This window comes from Triturus cristatus, chromosome 5_1 (genome assembly GCF_964204655.1).
Source record: "Triturus cristatus chromosome 5_1, aTriCri1.1, whole genome shotgun sequence".
NCBI lineage: Eukaryota > Metazoa > Chordata > Amphibia > Caudata > Salamandridae > Triturus > Triturus cristatus.
Genome location: NC_140587.1, coordinates 40,699,512 through 40,717,861, shown reverse-complemented (window position 1 = coordinate 40,717,861; position 18,350 = coordinate 40,699,512). Strand labels below are relative to the sequence as shown.

Here is an 18,350-nt window from a genome sequence, read left to right as displayed (position 1 = left end):
GCACAGTTGAGAGGGCATGGTGAGGGTATAACTGAGCGGGCATGGTGAGGGTATACCCGAGGGGGGATGGTGAGGGTATAACTGAGATTGAATGATGAGGGTATAACTGAGAGGGCATGGTGAGGGTATAACTGAGATAGCATGGTGAGGTAATACCAGAGAGGGCATGGTGAGGGTATAACTGAGAGGGCATGGTGAAGGTATAACTAAGATGGCATGGTGAGGATATATCTGGGATGGGATTGTGAGGGTATACCTGAGAGAGCATGGTGAGGGTATAACTGACAGGGCATGGTGGGGGCATAACTGAGATGGCACAATGAAGGTATAACTGAGAGGGCATGGTGAGGGTATAACTTAGAGGGCATGGTGAGGGTATAACTGAGATGGCACAATGAAGGTATACCTGAGAGAGCATGGTGAGAGTATAACTTAGAGGGCATGGCAAGGGTATAACTGAGTGGGCTCGGTGAGGGTATAACTGAGATGGCATGATGAAGGTATAACTGAGATGGCATGATGAAGATATAACTTAGAGGGCATGGTCAGGGTATAACTGAGATGGCATGATGAAGGTATACCTGAGAGGGCATGGTGAGGGTATAACTGAGAGTGCATCGTGAGGGTATACCTGAGAGGGCATGTTGAAGGTGTAACTGAGAGGGCATGGTGAGGGTACAGCTGAGAGCGCATGGTAAGGGTATTGCTGCGAGGGCATGGTGAGGGTATACCGAGGGCATGGTGAGGGTATAGCTGAGATGGCATGATGAGGGTATAACTCAGAGGGCATGGTGAGGGTACATCTGAGAGGGCATGGTGAAGGTATAACTGAGCGGGCATGGTAAGGGTATACCTGAGAAGGCATGGTGAGGGTATACCCGAGAGGGCATGGTGAGGGTATAAATGAGAGGGCATGATGAGGGTACAGCTGAGAGGACATGGTGAGGGTATAACTGAGATGGCATGGTGAGGGTATACCTGAGAGGGCATGGTGAGGGTACAGCTGAGAGGACATGGTGAGGCTATACCTGAGATAGCATGGTGAGGGTATAACTGAGTTGGTAAGGTGAGGGTATACTTGAGAGGGCATGGTGAGGGTATACCTGAGAGGTCATGGTGAGGGTATAATTTAGAGGGCATGGTGAGGGTATAACTGAGATGGCACGATGAAGGTATAACTGAGAGGGGATGGTGAGAGTATAACTTAGAGGGCATGGTAAGGGTATAACTGAGATGGCACGATGAAGGTATACCTGAGAGGGCATGGTGAGGGTATAACTGAGAGGGCATGTTGAGGGTATACCTGAGAGGGTATGATGAGGGTATAACTGTGAGGGCATGGTGAGGGTGTAGTTGAGAGGGCATGGTGAGGGTGTAGTTGAGATGGCATGGTGAAGGTATAACTGAGAGGGCATGGTGAGTGTATAATTGAGATAGCATGGTGAGGGTATACCTGAGAGGGCATGGTGAGGGTATACATGAGAGGGCATGGTGAGGGGACAGCTGAGAGGAAATGGTGAGGCTATATCTGAGATGGCATGGTGAGGGTATAACTGAGAGGGCATGGTGAAGGTATAACTGAGAGGGCATGGTGAGGGTATACATGAGAGGGTATGGTGAGGGTATAACTGGGAGGTCATGGTGAGGGTATAAATGAGAGGGCATGGTGAGGGTACAGCTGAGAGGACATGGTGAGGGTATAACTGAGATGGCATGGTGAGGGTATACCTGAGAGGGCATGGTGAGGGTACAGCTGAGAGGACATGGTGAGGCTATACCTGAGATAGCATGGTGAGGGTATAACTGAGATGGTATGGTGAGGGTATACCTGAGAGGGCATGGTGAGGGTATACCTGAGAGGTCATGGTGAGGGTATAATTTAGAGGGCATGGTGAGGGTATAACTGAGATGGCACGATGAAGGTATAACTGAGAGGGGATGGTGAGGGTATAACTTAGAGGGCATGGTAAGGGTATAACTGAGATGGCACGATGAAGGTATACCTGAGAAGGCATGGTGAGGGTATAACTGAGAGGGCATGTTGAGGGTATACCTGAGAGGGTATGATGAGGGTATAACTGAGAGGGCATGGTGAGGGTGTAGTTGAGAGGGCATGGTGAGGGTGTAGTTGAGATGGCATGGTGAAGGTATAACTGAGAGGGCATGGTGAGTGTATAATTGAGATAGCATGGTGAGGGTATACCTGAGAGGGCATGGTGAGGGTATACATGAGAGGGCATGGTGAGGGTACAGCTGAGAGGAAATGGTGAGGCTATATCTGAGATGGCATGGTGAGGGTATAACTGAGAGGGCATGGTGAAGGTATAACTGAGAGGGCATGGTGAGGGTATTCATGAGAGGGTATGGTGAGGGTATAACTGGGAGGTCATGGTGAGGGTATAACTGAGAGGGCATGGTGAGGGTATACCTGAGAGGGCACGGTGAGGGTATACCTGAGAGGGCTAGAGCAGTGCAAGAGGATGAGACAGACATGTGAGGGGTGAGGTGAGACCGTAATAGAGAGGAGTGGGGTTGGAAGAAAAGATAAGAGAGGGATGTGTGAGAGAGAGGAAAGAAGTGTGAAGGAGGGGAGGGGTGTAATAGAAGTGATAGTAAGTGCATGGTTAGGAAGGAGAGGTAGAGTATGGGGGTGAGAACTAATGAGGGTATGGTGTGCTCAGGGTCAGAAGGGGAGCTTGAGAGGGAGGAGCATGAGAGGGAGGAGGGTGCAATGTGGGTCAGTCTTTGCTTAGCGATAAGTCAGCGTGCCTGCCTTCAAGAATTAGAAACCATTGACAAAGCCAATTTGTCCAGACTTAACATGCCTGTGTTTTATTTACATTTTTGCAAGCACATGCAATAGACATTAAAAGTGTAAAATGAAAAAAAAAATGAAATGAAAAAAAGTAAAAGTGTATTTGTCTATATGTGGGGTGCACATGTTAGAAAAAGAAAGTAAAGTAACTTAAAAATGACCATTTGCAAAAATGAATACACATAATATGAAATGAATGAAGAAGTGGAAGCAGAGGCCGGCATCCTAGCCAGGCACTGAAGTGCACTTGTTTCTAGGTGGCTGTGCACATATGCAAGAGCACAATGCTGTCACTCACAGTGAAGGGAGCCAATGGTTCAATTGGGTTGACTTGCTGCACCAGCCCAGGCTGCAGGCTGGGGTGGGCAAAATGAATTATGAATGACCTTTGAACAGCTCAGTAGATGAAGAGGGCGGGCCAGAAGCCCCTCCATGCATGTGTATTTTTATTAGGATTTTTGGGGGGAAATATGAGGCTGGCACAAGCTAAAGCTGTGTCTATGCCATACCTAAAAACAAAACTTAATCCCCTTCAGCAACTTTTGATAATCTCCTCCCCTCTGGAATTCACCCCAAGCTCGCTTTGGTTCACCAACTAGTGTCCTGTTTGAAACACATAAGGTCGGGGAGGGGTTTAACCAGGAAGTGTCAGGCAGGGTAGAGGGCTGGTAAGTTCATGTAGGCTCAAGGTGGGCCAGTGGGGAGCCCAGGACTCCCCTGTGCCTTGCAAGTGTAACCTGTCTGAGTTATTAGATTGAGTTGCTCAATGTTGAGCTTCAACAGGGGGCTCAGCGGTGGGGATGCTATATTGTCGTGGGCCGTAGTGTGGTAAATAATTTAATTACCGGGACTTAATTTGATACAGAAACATAATAAAAATAGCTCAGTAAATAAGAGGCAGAATCCGTGATATTAGAGGTTCGGAATGGGCTTTATTCCAATGGACGATTCGAATCGGTTGCTTCAAGTTCCATCACCACGAAGGTTCAGGAAGTGAAGTACATACTTTATTGATAATTAATTACTTTTATACAATAGGCATTACAGTGAAGCAAATGCAAGAGGCGTAACAATTGATAGTGTAGATAATACATTCATGCGTAGCAGAAGTAGGCGTAACTGGGTGTGACTAAAGAACGTCATCAGGTGTGATGTCATAATAGGGTGGTTCCATGAAAGAATTTCGCAATGTCAGCAGAAATACTTGGCAGAAATGCGCGCGCAGCAGCATGACGTGTGATTGACGTGCAACTAGGGGGTGAAGGGGACTTGACATTTAGCTCTACATGTGGCGACAGAAGTCTGGAGGGTCAAGTCAACCTAATCCCAAATCATATCTAACATCCTATGTTTAAAGAACTATGTTATCCAAAAAGAGAGGTCTCTTAGAGTAGAATCTTATTCTATACTGACTATACTGACTGTTAGTGCGTGTACAAGCGTCTAAGTGTCTACACTAGATGCGTGGGCAGAAGTCTTCCATAATAATAGGGCTATGAATTACTTGCATAAAGACAGAGAAGCCGGGCCTTTGCTCGATAGCTGGAAGAATGTTTACTTAAACTACTAGACAGGAATGCATTGGGCAGGGAGCGGAGCAGATAATTTCGAAGGTGAAATACAGTTTTTGGCAGGCAACAGGCTGATGTCAGGCTTCGTGAGCCGCGCAGGGAATGAGACAAAGTTCATGGTCACAGATGCAGGCTCAGACTGGAGCTTTCAGAGGCAGAAGGCAAGAGAAGCTTGATGACAGAATCAGGACCTACTTGCCTGGACTGTAAAATGGCATAAGTGAATCATATAACGCCGGTGGCCTTTCATACTTAGGAATGGAATATCCGGCCTATTCATGGCGGATCTGAAAGAGGACATGTTGACGGTGGACGCACATGTGTTTGCGTCTTCATAACTGGAACTGGAGGGAACATACATGTACTTGTGATTCATACATGAAACCGTTGGGGTCCAAGATAGGGGACATAACTGATCAGGAAAATCCATATTTCCACATTCCCTCCTTGTCCCCTACTTGCCCGTTAAGAGATATCAATCTTCATCAATCCGTTGATCTGTTCATATAGCATCATTTGTTCTTCTTTCTTCTTCCGGGATGAATGAAATCTTGGTGGTGGAATACACGATGTGGCACACAGACCACAGATCGCTGGTCCACATTGTAGACATAGACAGCAACTGAATAGTATGAGGAGGCCAATACCTAGGAAGGATAGGACCTTCCATCCAAAGGTAGATAATACACTCCAAAACCAACCGGACCAAGTCCAGGTGCCTGGATTCTGGTGTATCTGGTTTACAATCTTATGAAGGCGAGTTATAGCTTTATATACAGATGGCGAATTTTCTGGTATGAAAATGCAACAACTTGATCCGATGACCCTACAAGCTCCGCCCCTATCGGCCAGGATGACGTCAAGGACAAGACGATTTTGAAGCACAACAATCCGCATAGCAGACTGCTCTTCTGTTAAATTGCCTAAGGCGGAAATAGTTTCGTTCACTACTGCTTCAAGGGTTCTAGTTAATCTACGTATCAGCTTACTATTAGTAACGGTACCTATATAGGGAAAGAGACCTTTATTGAAATCTGTGTATTTTTCCCATGCTGTTTCAGTGTAATCGACTATTGGGAGATCTCTCCTTACTCTATTGTGTACTAAATGAGTATTTCTGTGATAATCAGGAGGAGCTAGGAAAACAGGTGGCAAAAGGAATCCAATGTAGCAAGTACCATCCCAATCTAGAGGCAAACGTACATATGCCGTCTGACCACATATGAAATAGGAATGGCGGGAAGCTCTAAATGTAGACTTGCCTTGATCACTAAATTCTACTACAATGGTGCATCTACTATGGCCCATATGTATGGAACCATTCTTTCTTACACATAATTCACCCTTTACTGGAAATATTGACATAGCGGACAAAATTGGAGTAGCTTCGGATTCGACATTTAGAATCATAAGATTAAGCGTAAAATTACCTAATCCATACACTTCATTTTCTAGATCAGTTCCTGTTCTCTTGGGAAGTCCCTCCTTGTTAGGATAGCAGACTTTAAGTAAAACTAAGTTCAAATTTCCCCATACCCAGTTGTCTTGATAAACTGCAGAATTCGAATCTAGGGAATTAATTAAACTAAACCATGCTCCACAGGAGCCGTTGTGTGTGAACGGGTATGGAAAGAGAGGTAGAATTCCTTTATAATTCTGATAGGGAGGGAGTCGGCCACATATCCAACAATTTGTAGCATTGCTAACCTGATGGGAATGATGTAACATACTAATAAACGTGTTATTGCGCAGCGCAAATCTATAAGACAACTCAAGCGGAGGTAATTCACTAAAAGAATGTTCAGCAGTAACATTATAAACATGTCTAGAAATAGGATAATATATGTGCAACAATATACTTGCAGTAATTATTAAAAGACTTAAGAAAAACAAAATTAATAACGTCACTGTGCAATGACTACGCAGTGATTTACAGTACGCATGTCGTTTCAACATTTTTCGGGTGTTTTCTCTATTCAGGTCTAAGGGATACATGTCAGAGACAAATTCAACCGCTTCACCTTGGAGAGGACTTAAACAATCAAATTGCCTGACTGGTTAGATCTGAGTTTTAGTTTATATTGTTCGTGATTGCTCATTTCAACCAAAGGAAGTTTTGAGTCAATGGGTGAAGACACACGAGGTGTGGTATTTACATCCGATGGTAGTCCATGAAATTTCTTGATATGACTTGAATGAACCCAGCCTTTCCTGCCCTCGATCTTCACGGCTGTCCTTGTGGTGAGCAAGACCAGCTGCGGCGACTTCCACCTAGGATCCAGCTGAGTCTTCCGATCAAAGTTCCTCACTAGGACCAGGTCCCCCGGAACTACGTCATGGGGTTTCACCTCAGTGTTGTCAGGAAAAGCTGCAGCTACCTGTGAACGACAAGATTGTAGTGCAGACATCAAGGAGGCCAAGTAATCTGTCAGCATATTACAGTCAATATCAGTTATTTTGCGTGGTATAGGCGTCCCCCACATATTCGGTGGTCTGCCAAAGATCACCTCATACGGGGATAGCCCTGTTCGAGAGTGTGCTACCATTCTCATGTAAAAGAGTGCAACTGGTAATGCTACTACCCAGTCGACACCTTTCTCTCTGCATATTTTGGACAATCTGATTTTCAGGATCTGATTATGTCTTTCTACGAGACCTGCTGCCTCGGGGTGTCGGACACAGTGGAATTTCCACTGATAGCCTAACAAAAGTGAAACGTGTTTCATTAATTCGGATGAGAACGGCTGGCCGTTATCTGAGTAGACAACACGTGGTAAACCGTATCGTGGGAAGAATTCTCGAACCAACTGTTTGGCAGTAGTCGGGGCAGTGTAATCTGAAACTGGGTATGCCTCTGTCCAACGGGAAAGAGCGCATACAACTACAAGAACATATTTGAATCCTCGACATCGTTCCATCTGGATATAATCCATCTGGAGGACTTCAAAAGGGTGATCAGGAGGCTGAAATCCACCCTGTTCTACGGGAACGCTTTTTCCTGGGTTGAACTGACAACAGATCATACAGGTACGAACTTTTTGTTTGGCTGCTGCTCGTAAATGTTTGTTGAACCAAATGTGTTGAATGCTGTCTAGCATAGCTTTTTCTCCTAGGTGCGCTGGACTATGTATAGTGTTAATAATGACTTGGACCATAGAATCAGGAAGGAACCACACAGATTTTTCCTTCGTCGTCCATCCTTGATCCGTTTGGATCCCTCCTAATTCAGTCCATTTCTTTATTTCGTCTGGTGTAGCATGTGTCTGTATGTCAATTACGTCAAGAGTAGGATCTTTAATCGTCATACAATGTGTTGGCGTCGGGACTATTGTCTTTGTCATGTCGGATGTTTGAGTTTGAGCAGTCTGTTTAGCTGTTCTGTCAGCTAGATCATTGCCTTGAGAAATGATATCAGTAACTTTCGTATGAGCTTTACATTTCATAATTGATATTGCAGTGGGTAGATGTATTGCCTCTAATAAGGCATGAATGAGGGGTCCGTGCTGAATGTGGGCACCGTGAGAAGTTAAATAACCTCTCTCTCGCCACAGCACGCCGAAGTCATGTACAACTCCGAATGCATAACGTGAATCAGTGTATATGTTGACTTTTTTATTTGTGGCTTGGATACAGGCTTGTGTCAGAGCGATGAGCTCTGCGGCTTGAGCTGACAAGGTATTTATGCAATTTGTTTCGTCGTGATTGTAATAACTTCAATACAGTCATGAGCTAGTGGGTCTGTTCCGATTACAGGTAAAAGTGTGGCAGGATTCAATGTGTTACAACGTCTGATTTCTATGTGTGGCTGAAACAATGTTAATTCATACCCTGTAAGTCGCGCTATAGTCAAGTGTTGTGTTTGCGTTCGATTCACAAGAACCTCTACTGCATGTGGTACTTGAACTGTCAATGGATGTCCTAACACTATGGCATCGCTTTGTCTGATTGCTAAAGCTGTTGCTGCCACTGATTTTAGGCATGCAGGCAAAGCCTGAGCTACGGGATCTAATGTACTAGAAAAATAAGCACATGGTTTGTGTGATCCTGCTTGTTCCTGTGTGAGTACTGACAAGGCAGTACCTTCGCGCTCTGTAACAAAGAGTGTAAACTGTTTATTGTAACATGGTGTTGCTAAAACAGGTGCTTGGCATAAAGCTTTCTTTAGGCTTTCAAAAGCTTGTGTATGTTCCTGAGTCCAAGGGAGAACAGTTGATGTGGCTGCCTCCTGTGTTGTCAATTGAATGAGTGGTTTTGCTAGAAATGCATACTGAGGGATCCACTGCCTACAATATGAAGTGAGGCCTATGAAAGCCCGCACCTCCTTTTGTGTCTTGGGTATTGGCATGTTAGCTATTAACTGAATGCGGTCGGGTGTAAGCTGCCTTCCCTCCTTGGACAGCGAGTGTCCAAGATAAACAACTCGCTGGACACAGAATTGCAGCTTAGAAGGGGACACCTTGTGCCCCTTTTCGGCCAAAAATTGTAAAACCGTCAGTGAGGCTTTTTCACATTCAGGTTCGCTTCTAGCGGTGATCAGCAGATCATCGACATATTGAAGCAAGGCAGTGTTAACTGGCATGTGGATACTGTCGAGTTCTCTTTTCAGTGCTTGGCTATAGATGCTGGGGCTTTCTGTAAATCCTTGAGGCGCGCGTGTGAATTTAAAGCTACGTCCATTTAAACTAAATCCGAACAAGTATTGGCTTTCCGGATCTATTGGGACGCTGAAAAAGGCATTCTTGAGATCAATTACAGTAAAGAATGTTGCTTCGGAGTCAATAGCTGTCAGTAATGACGAGATATCTGGGACCACAGGGAATTGTGGCACAATGCATTTGTTTAATTCGCGCAGATCAATAACCAATCGATATACTGGCGGGGCCTTTGGATCTGTTCGTTTAAGAATCGGAATTATCGGGGAATTACATACATTGGAGTCTGTTTCCACAACCACTCCTTGGGCAATGAGCTCGTCAATGATTTGCAGTAAAGCCACTACCGCATCTGGTGGTAACTTGTATTGTCGCATCCGTGGTAGTACCACTCCTGCCTTTAGTGTAACTCGATATGGTGTAACATTCATGCAACCAACATCAGTAGGGCCTTGTGCCCATAGATGTGTAGGTAAAGTCTGCAGTCGGGGATCCATGTCTCGAGACACATAATGACCTTTAAAATCACGTAAAAACAATCTTACTCCTTCCGGAGAACAACATATTATAGCTCCTAGAGCTTTCAGTGTTTTTATACCTAACAAGTTTTCTGGACATGATTTAGTAAGCAATAAATCTGTAGTTCGGGTCAAAGGTCCTATCGTAAGTGGAAGAGGCTGTGATACTTCATTAACAATAGGTTTTCCTGAAAAACCAAGGGAAATATTCTGTGAGCCTGAGAGGGGTGCCCCTGGAACTTCACTACGTTTTATGGTTGTTCGACTTGCCCCTGTATCAAGTAAACATTTTCTATCTTGGCCTAATAATTCACTATGTACATAAGGTCCTTCTTGGTCTACTGGGACCTCGATAAGGGGTAAGTCAACTTCCCTCTCTAGGCTGGTTCATGCGTATCGTTGATAATCAGGATAGTCATACTGTGCGGTCTGGTACAGCTGTCGCGTCGTGGTTTGTGTGGCAGCAACAGGCAGCGCTGGTGCAGCTCGCACAAACTGTATAGACTGTTGTGGAGCTGGCATGGACTGTGCATGCTGCGGGGCTCCTTGTTCATTCTGATCCTGTCTAGGTGGCCGTGGTCTTTCTTTTGTAATACCTGTGGCGATATTACGCTTCAGAACTGGGCAATCGTGTATATAATGACCTGGTTGTTTACAATAGTTGCATGTCCCTTTTACAGGTCCTGCTGAATCACCGGAATGTGTCGTACCCTTTTTATGTCCGTCAGCTGGAACTGTCTGGGAGACTAGCATTTTCATTTTTGTGTCTTTCATGCGTCTTTGTTCATGTTCTTGTTCCTCTCTAATTCTATTTTGATGATACTGTAACATTTGTAACATTTGTGATGGGGTGTTACCTTGCCAGGTACTCTCGAATTTTAATACTCTATTCTTCACTTGGGGTAAGGAGTTTTCAACTAATTTTGTCACAAACAGATGTGGGTATGATTCGCTACTTGCTTTTATGCCACTATTTATACCAAAACATTTTTCAAATCGGGCATAGAAATCACTAGTGTCTTCATCTTGCTTTTGTTTACAGGCTGAAATTGTACCCCAGTCTTCCTTTTTCGTAGTTAATAAACGTGGCAGTACCTGTACTAGTAAACCTGGTAGTGCTTTAGTTTTATCCCCAAGCCCTGCTCCTGCAGTTCGGGCCTTTTCTTCTGCTTCTAATGCTGACCAGTCTATCTTTTGGTCTCCCACCTCCCACTCTTTTTCCTTGAGTTTTTCATAAATGCCAGCAGGCATTAATACCTTTAATATTGTCATAATGTCGGGATAGGTATACTCTCCCATGAGTAACATGTCTTTAATTTCTCGGTGGAAACCCGCTGGGTCTTTGTCATGACTGGGTACCACTTTCTTCATTTGTAACAATTCTAATTTTGATATGGGCGTATATACAAATACACGTTTAAACTCATTGTCCTCGCCTTTTATTGGGTGCACTTCTCGTAAGGGATTCTGTCTGTCCATGTAATACGTGGTTCTTTCCTTGATGGGCAATGAGACATGTTCTGGGCATACAAAAAGAATGTACTGCTTTCTTGATTCTAGTATTTCTCTAATTAACTTAGTACCTGAACCTCTCCATCTATTCGTGAGTAATTCAGTCAATATATCAGGTAAGGGACCAGGATCTGAATGCTGACTCTTATATAGTATAAGGAGTTGTTGAATCATATAAATCCCAGCTAAACGCTGTTCATCTGGGGTGAGATTCAAAAATGTGTGTGCTACTGTATCATCACCATACTTTCCGGGACTGTCAACCCAATGAACGGCTGACCTGGCTAATTCTTGTTCATCCATAGAATCGAGGAAATGATAACCCCTTCGTTCTTGGAGTAATTTGTCAGCGGCTTGGAACGAATGCTCGGGGCACCTTATATTTATTATAGGTGTTTGGAAATTCCTGTTATTATCTGGACATATCGGACGTATCGGGTCAATAAAACATCTAGTACTATTACAAGATCTTCCTCTACCTACATAGGCTATGGTGTCTGACTGTCCTGTGGGCAGTCCTGATCCTTCCTCCTCGCTTTGTTCGAACTGGTCTACCGCTAATCTCTCTTCGTGTAGGCGTTCTATTTCTTTACGCATCTTTCGACACATGGCTATTATACAATTTTGCTTATCATGTCTCCCTTCTGATATATTCTGGCTCCATCTGGTAAGAGTTTGCATTGCTTCCGGGTCTACCCCCGGTCGGTCTTGATTTCTGATCACACAATTTATGAGGAAAACGTAACAGTTCCCCCTGTATCTCCACTTTCTGGTATTCCATAGCTCTGTTAATACATTCAGAATCTCGCCCTGTTTGGACAAAATGATATATATTATCTAGATGCACAGTCATTCCTGGTATCTTCCCTAAATACACCGCGGCTCGTCTGATACGTAATGATGCCATGATCATTTCGTCCTCTTTGCCGGGCACAGGGTCATATCTACAATCTATAAGAAGTTCCTTAAGCGTGCGGGCATTTATGAGTTTGGGGGTACGTGGATGTGCTGACTCTTGAAAGGTAAGTTTATTTACTCTGGGTGGCGTAGAAAAAATATTGGTAGCACCTCCGGTAGCCCCATCTGGGGTATCGGGCGTGAAAGGATTCGTTGAACGCGATACAGCAACTATAGGTGTGGACACAGCTATAGAAGTAGCTGTAGGAACCGATGTGGAAACAGATGTGCTTGCCGGAACTTGTGTCAGGATTTGTTGCTGTAGAGATACAGGATCTTGGCGTTGAACCTCCCTGGCAGGCGGTCTATGTGGGGCGGGGTTAGCATACTCGGGAGCTGCGTCATCTAAGTATGAGGAAAGAAAAACATCTTCTGCTGTTCTAGGATGCCCCTTAGGATGCATTTTTATTGGAAACAATGGGGGTGGCAAGTCTTTTGGTATCTCCGGAGTAGCCTTAGGTAATCCCTCGGCCAGGAGGGGATACATACCATTCATAAGGGCATTTCTTTGTCTGTTTACTTGTTCTGATTTCACTCGTGTACCTTCTTCAATTAATAGATTTTCTCGGACTTTATTTGAACTCTCTTTATTTTTCTCTTCCTGTCGGAGTGCTTTTTCTGTACGTCTATGAGATTCTTTACGCCATAACTCAACGGCGTCTTTCTGTGACTGTCTGACTTTCCTTTTCCATAACTCTTCCTCTACTTTCATGATGCACTCTGCATCCCAGGTCCCAGCTGCGGGCCACCTCTGACTTTCTGGTAATTCCTTGGTGTAGTCTACCCATAAATCAAGAAATAATATAGCGTCTAAGCCGTGTTTATGATACATGAAGTACCCTGGAGTGTCCCTAGGAGGAATGGGAACAGCTTCTTCGAGTACCCCTTTTCTAGTTGTGATCTGTCTTAATTTCGAAAAGAGCGGCATATTGAGAACTGATCTGATACTTGATCTTGAACAAACTTAATACAATAAACACAATAATGAACAGTCATTCATACCACAATATGCAGAACGTATTTAAAACATTTAACGTTTAACATTTAACTGAGCAACGATGATGATGACGATCTAAGGAAAACTTAATCATTAAACATAATACTCGACATTAACTGAATTATTCTGAATTTATATACTTGATATACTAGATATACTGCTAAACAGTACAGATACACTGCTGAAACAGTGCAGACCGGATTTGTGTACCCAAACCCGTCTTGACCGGCACAACCTATGTGCACGTCAGAACGCCTCCCCAGTAATGGTACTCACCGGGTAGCTCGGAACGGAAGGCCTCGGAACGGAACTGGACTGGACCGGACTGGACTCGACTCGAAAACTTCGGACACTTCGGACACCTGGTGGGCCTCTGTATACCTCGGATCTTGCTCTCTCAGCTAGGCTCTGGTCGGGATACTTCGCACTTCTCACCGCCTCGTCTGGGTGTTGATCGCAGCCTCAGTCGCCCCCGCTTGACCGGAGGGAGATACAGGAAATCCTGCTGGTACGCGTTGTTGTCCGTCCAGCTGTGGCAGGAGACCGGGCCTGCAACGCACCGCCGGCGCGTGAGATGAGAAAGTGTCCCTGTTCGGGCGCCATTTATGTGGTAAATAATTTAATTACCGGGACTTAATTTGATACAGAAACATAATAAAAATAGCTCAGTAAATAAGAGGCAGAATCCGTGATATTAGAGGTTCGGAATGGGCTTTATTCCAATGGACGATTCGAATCGGTTGCTTCAAGTTCCATCACCACGAAGGTTCAGGAAGTGAAGTACATACTTTATTGATAATTAATTACTTTTATACAATAGGCATTACAGTGAAGCAAATGCAAGAGGCGTAACAATTGATAGTGTAGATAATACATTCATGCGTAGCAGAAGTAGGCGTAACTGGGTGTGACTAAAGAACGTCATCAGGTGTGATGTCATAATAATAGGGTGGTTCCATGAAAGAATTTCGCAATGTCAGCAGAAATACTTGGCAGAAATGCGCGCGCAGCAGCATGACGTGTGATTGACGTGCAACTAGGGGGTGAAGGGGACTTGACATTTAGCTCTACATGTGGCGACAGAAGTCTGGAGGGTCAAGTCAACCTAATCCCAAATCATATCTAACATCCTATGTTTAAAGAACTATGTTATCCAAAAAGAGAGGTCTCTTAGAGTAGAATCTTATTCTATACTGACTATACTGACTGTTAGTGCGTGTACAAGCGTCTAAGTGTCTACACTAGATGCGTGGGCAGAAGTCTTCCATAATAATAGGGCTATGAATTACTTGCATAAAGACAGAGAAGCCGGGCCTTTGCTCGATAGCTGGAAGAATGTTTACTTAAACTACTAGACAGGAATGCATTGGGCAGGGAGCGGAGCAGATAATTTCGAAGGTGAAATACAGTTTTTGGCAGGCAACAGGCTGATGTCAGGCTTCGTGAGCCGCGCAGGGAATGAGACAAAGTTCATGGTCACAGATGCAGGCTCAGACTGGAGCTTTCAGAGGCAGAAGGCAAGAGAAGCTTGATGACAGAATCAGGACCTACTTGCCTGGACTGTAAAATGGCATAAGTGAATCATATAACGCCGGTGGCCTTTCATACTTAGGAATGGAATATCCGGCCTATTCATGGCGGATCTGAAAGAGGACATGTTGACGGTGGACGCACATGTGTTTGCGTCTTCATAACTGGAACTGGAGGGAACATACATGTACTTGTGATTCATACATGAAACCGTTGGGGTCCAAGATAGGGGACATAACTGATCAGGAAAATCCATATTTCCACAGTAGGCCCCATGCTAGTGAAATAACGACACAGAGGCAGGAATGCTGTAGGGACCTGGAGTAAAGGCGCGTGCACCCAGATCTCTCATTAGCAGGGTCACCTGATCGGTGACGGCTGTGTTGGGTGGGTGTGGTGACTGGATGAACAGTCCTAATGGAGATGGTGGTTCTGTGACATGTCCTCTGGACATTACATTACCCCCAAACCCCAAAAGAAAAGGAAAGAGTCCAACAGGGGAAAAAGAGATGCAAACAAAGAGGATGCCACTGTGGGTCTATCAGTTTCAAAAGTTAATCAACGAGACAGCAATAGACACCCGAACGAATGATGACAAATGCAACAGGACAGAGTGTCTTGAGTTCATACTTTAATCTGAGGTCGATCAGGGCACGAACACTAATGCAGAGAAGTCCAGGATCTCCTGATGGCTTCACAGCAGCATCATGTATGAAAACGTCTGTAGAGTACCGAGTCGGCCTATCCTGTGGAGGATGGGAGCGATCCTAAGTTCAAACAGTGCATCAGGAGCATGTGGGAGTCCATTGCAAAGCTTGCTGTTGCTGCATTGCCTGGCTCTCCAAACAAGGTCTTGGAGGAACTTGGAAACTTGTCGATGAGCTTCAGATGTCCTCCTCTGAGTCACCTCCAAATCCGGTGTCCTTCAGTAGAGCAGTACCAAGTCCATCTCTCACACGTGGAGGCTCCAAGTACGTGTTGTCCACAGGATTACGTGTGGTCTGTGTTGGGTTGTATGTGTAATGCTTATGGGCTTCTGCAGGGCCTCCAGTGAGACAATGCCTGGTCACTCAAACACTTATGGGTAGTTGGGTCATGGTCAAAGAATGCTGAAGACTGGACCAGGAAACCAGCGGAAGAAGCAGATTGACGCTGGTTGGCTGTTGCCTCCGATTGGGTGATAGTGCACTGTACAAATGCACATAGCATAACATAATATTGTCATTTGTACTTCTTGGACTTTGGGTTGATAATGATGTCTGCCTCTAGTAAGATTGTAGGACGGTTCAGAGGTGGTTGCAGTGAGGCACTTTCTAAAGAATTGGCATGGTGGTATCACCAGTTGGGCTAATTGTCATACAAGTTGTCGATGGCTAGCCAACAGGCTCACAGGCTCTTCCACGGTGTGTCGTGGGTTGGTGATGGTAACTCTGTATCGCTGTGTGTCGGAAATGTGCCTTTTCTGTGTGGTTGCCCCATACTTTTTGTCTTTTGCTGGACCCTGTTTTTGCTGGTTTTAGAACTCTGTGCACTTGACCTCTGTTTACCAAGAACTCCCCCTTTAAGCATGTTAAATAGGCTCATTCCCGACTGGCACATTTAAATGGCTTGTAAGTCCCTAGTATGTGGTGCAGGAAGAGCAGCCAGGGCCTGGAAGTTAAATGTCACTGTTGGACTACAGTAGCTTTTGTGCCTACAGTGGCAGTGCAAACACTGATACAGGCCACCTTGTGCACCCTGGCTGCTGCGGTGCAAATATGCAGTGCACAACCTGTCAAAATAACCCTTATTGACAGCCAAAGACCTCCTTTTTAAATATTATTAGGTCAATTCCATGTAGGCCTTGTAGTCCACAAGGAAGGGGGCATGGCATTCAAGTGGGGGAAGTAAAACATTAATATTACCATGTCCTTCCAGTGACAAGGCCCTAAGAGCTGTTTTCACTGTGGCAGGCCTAGCTGTGCTATGTAGAAAATCAGAGTACAGATCAAAATATTATTACTGTACCTCAGAAATGGGACCAACTAGCCAAAAAATTAATCTGTTTTGGATAGCTATTAAAAATCCAAGTCTATGGTGAAGTCAGGGTTTTTAATAAATATTAAGGAAAGGTACCTTTTAAAAAAATTACTTTTCCCCCTGCCTGGCGGTACCTGTAGGCTAATTTTTGTTAACTCGCCAGCAACTTCCAGCCTGTGCCCAGCACAGGAAGAGGTGTGAAATTTCCCTCACAAGCACACTGAGCTTAGTAGAATATGCAGGGTGGGGGCTGTGAACACTCTGTTGACACCACAGTGTTAAATCCTGCCTGACAAGCCTATTAGCCACATATAACACGTTGACACACTTGAAAATGAAAGAACAGGATGCTAGGACAATTCTTGCAAATCCCAGTCTGGTTGCTGAAGGACCCTGCTTTTGTCTTACCAGGCTTCCGCTTCTGGGTTTGTTGTGTGTACAGTTCCTACTTCAAACTTGATTTGAATGTTAGATGTGGGAGGATACTCGTGATTACCAATAGTGCACTCCCCTACACACCCACAACTCTCAGAGACCAAGTTTTGTGTGGCCACAATTTTTCACTGTCTTGAAAATTTCCTGACACATAGCATTGTGGGCATGTTTGAGGTAAGTCAAACAGGAACTACTAAAAAGTGGGCTGGGTTCTCACAGGGAACTTTTACTCCATTGGTTAGAGAGTACCTTAGAGGCACCCTACTCACTAGCTGGTGCCAGGCTAAGATTTGGCACCCCAAGGCATGGGCAGAGCACGTCTGCACCTGCAGAAGAGTGGAAAAGGACTGACCTGCTCTCTTAGGAGCCCTGAAGGACTGGACCTGCTCCATCTTGTACCCAGGATAAAGAAGTGTACTCCATGGGTCAGTTGGCCGACCTCCTGGGCTCCTGGGGCACACAAACTTTAAGAGGACTTTTTCCTAAAGTGCCTAGATGACCAGTGGCAACTGGATTTTGCTGTGTGCCTCTGCCTGATACACTGAGTGTTTCCTCCGCTAAGGTCCGAGGGGCCTTGTAAGTCTACTCCTGTGGTTGTTTGGTTGTTTGGCTTTAAAAGAATAGTCATCATTTTTCATCAGAAAAGTAACACAGTCTGTGTCAGGACTTTTCAAACTTTTTGACTTCCAGACTTTTACGAGAACCAATACACTTGATGTATAAGACCTGAGTTCTATTACAGTTGGCCTGAAGAGTCACGTTGGTCCTGAACAACCGCGGCCATTGGCTATCGTTGGCACTTTACTTTTTTCTTGGTGCTCTTTCTACTTAGAACTGTAAAAAAGTAATGATTTTGTTTATTAGATTTTACTCTATTTTTCCTATTTGGTTTGGGATTTGTTTTGCTTTGTATTTTGACTTTATTGCTGTTTAGGTTAATACATATTTACTTTACACATTTCCCTAGGTTAAGCCTGACTTCTCTTTGCCATTGCTAGCAAGGGTAGAACTCAGGTCATTTAGTGACTTTAAAGGTCCACCCTTACCAGAGTTATGATTATCCCAAATAATAATCCAGTGTCTTACACTGTGCATCGGCGAGTTGTTGGTGAAGAACATCTTCTGCCTGTACAAGAGGTCAGTGAATCTTGGGGTGTATGCGATGGTTTGCTGGGCATCTGATGGTTGTGTCTGAACAGTTGCTCTGGGATGTTATGGGCAGGGTCTCTGCTGCTTGTTTTCCTTCTAAACCTTTGCCAAACTGTTGTTGCAGCACATGGGTGGCCTGCCTAGTGTAGGTTTCAGTCGCACAAGTTGGTTACCGTGTTGGTCTCCTGGCATGAT

The 18,350-nt window shown here is 44.7% G+C and overlaps 1 protein-coding gene across 2 annotated transcripts in view; it reads left to right on the top strand.

The window, feature by feature from the left end:
- Window positions 1–18,350, top strand: part of LOC146830108 (riboflavin transporter 2-like) — a 349,232-nt gene that overhangs the window by 110,535 nt on the left and 220,347 nt on the right. The window lies entirely within an intron of this gene.